At 34.3% G+C, this 1,304-nt stretch overlaps 1 long non-coding RNA gene across 1 annotated transcript; it reads left to right on the forward strand.

Annotated features, from left to right (window-relative positions):
- Nucleotides 1-557: 557 nt before the first annotated feature.
- On the forward strand, nt 558-1,206 carry LOC118749231. Its single transcript, XR_004994182.1, has 2 exons — nt 558-1,017; nt 1,075-1,206. It is a non-coding gene; the product is annotated as an uncharacterized LOC118749231 (long non-coding RNA).
- The last annotated feature ends 98 nt before the right edge of the window (nt 1,207-1,304 follow it).

Below are 1,304 nucleotides of genomic sequence, written 5' to 3' on the forward strand. Positions count from 1 at the left end.
ACCGACAAAAATCTTATGACTTTTATCCTTATATTCTGACGCATAGCGACTCTGTTTTGGTAAAAATGTTTTCACTCGAAAACATTGCATAGAAACTACTGAACTGCTGTTGAAGTCTATTGTTACACTTATACTTACCATAAATAATTTTTAACTATTTCAGCTATTTGGGGATATATTTTTCCTATTCTTTCCACCACGCGAGCGGATCTCGATGTCTCTCCAATAAATATTCTTAAATATATTGATTACCCTCGACTATGGCAGACGCTAAAAAACTTTTGTGAGCTTCCTTAGATTTTTGATCAAAATCACTCCAAAGAGAATTGCCGTTTGTTTGATCCACATTGTGATTATACACTGCTCTTCAACCATTCTCCATTTAAACATTGTAAATTTTGAAACCCGTTACTCTGCTTTGGCAACGCTTGTTATGAAAATATATTTTAACGATGAAATTTGAGTATCGGCATAATTTTTTCAATACTCATCGAATACTCAAATCGCCCAACCGTTTCAAATACATACTATTCGTTACTCGATAATTTTCACTTCACTAACCCGTATCGTTTCATCCCTATTCGCAAGATGTCGATCGATTGGGTGCTGCGGTCGATTTTTCAATCTAATTTAATTCGGCATACTAATCCCTAAACTAAATTTAACGTTTAATATTAAGAAGTTAAATAAAGAAGCAACTGACTGATTTGGAATAAATTGGTACGCGAGCATCACCTTTAAAAAGGATAGTCGGCTTTGAAGCGCGTGAAATAAAAGGATTTGGGCGCAGCTCCAATCCCAAAAGTGGGAAAATCGGTGTCGATTTGATTGTGTTACAGAAAAGGGCGTCGAAAACTGTTCGTCAAAACTCAAAAATTCGCAAATGTTAGTGCATAACTATATAACAAAAACTAAACGCGTACTTCTTTTTAAAGATTAATTTATAGTGGAATTTCGGTCGAATGTACACAATGCAGTTCGAATAATGTGATAATACATACATATGTGCATACATATGTAAGTATATTCTTTGTTTTTTGTGAGTTTGCGTCTGATTAACATAAGTGTTTTTAGAAAACGAAAATAAATTGCAAGATGGAAATGGTTGTCGAAGAGCCCGATAACAATTTCGGCTTCCCTGAAGCAGGGACATGGAACAATACGAGCCATATACCTTTGGAAAATATGAAAATTGATGCGCCGATGGTACGTAAACAAATTGTAAATTAGTTTATAGTTCAGCGGGAAAATATTTGGGTAATGTCTAGTTATTTTACAATGATTTTGTGGGGAAAATTTTAGTA

Source organism: Rhagoletis pomonella, unplaced genomic scaffold, assembly GCF_013731165.1.
Source record: "Rhagoletis pomonella isolate Grant_MI unplaced genomic scaffold, Rhpom_1.0 Rhpom_scaffold_00014, whole genome shotgun sequence".
NCBI classification, from domain to species: Eukaryota; Metazoa; Arthropoda; class Insecta; order Diptera; family Tephritidae; genus Rhagoletis; species Rhagoletis pomonella.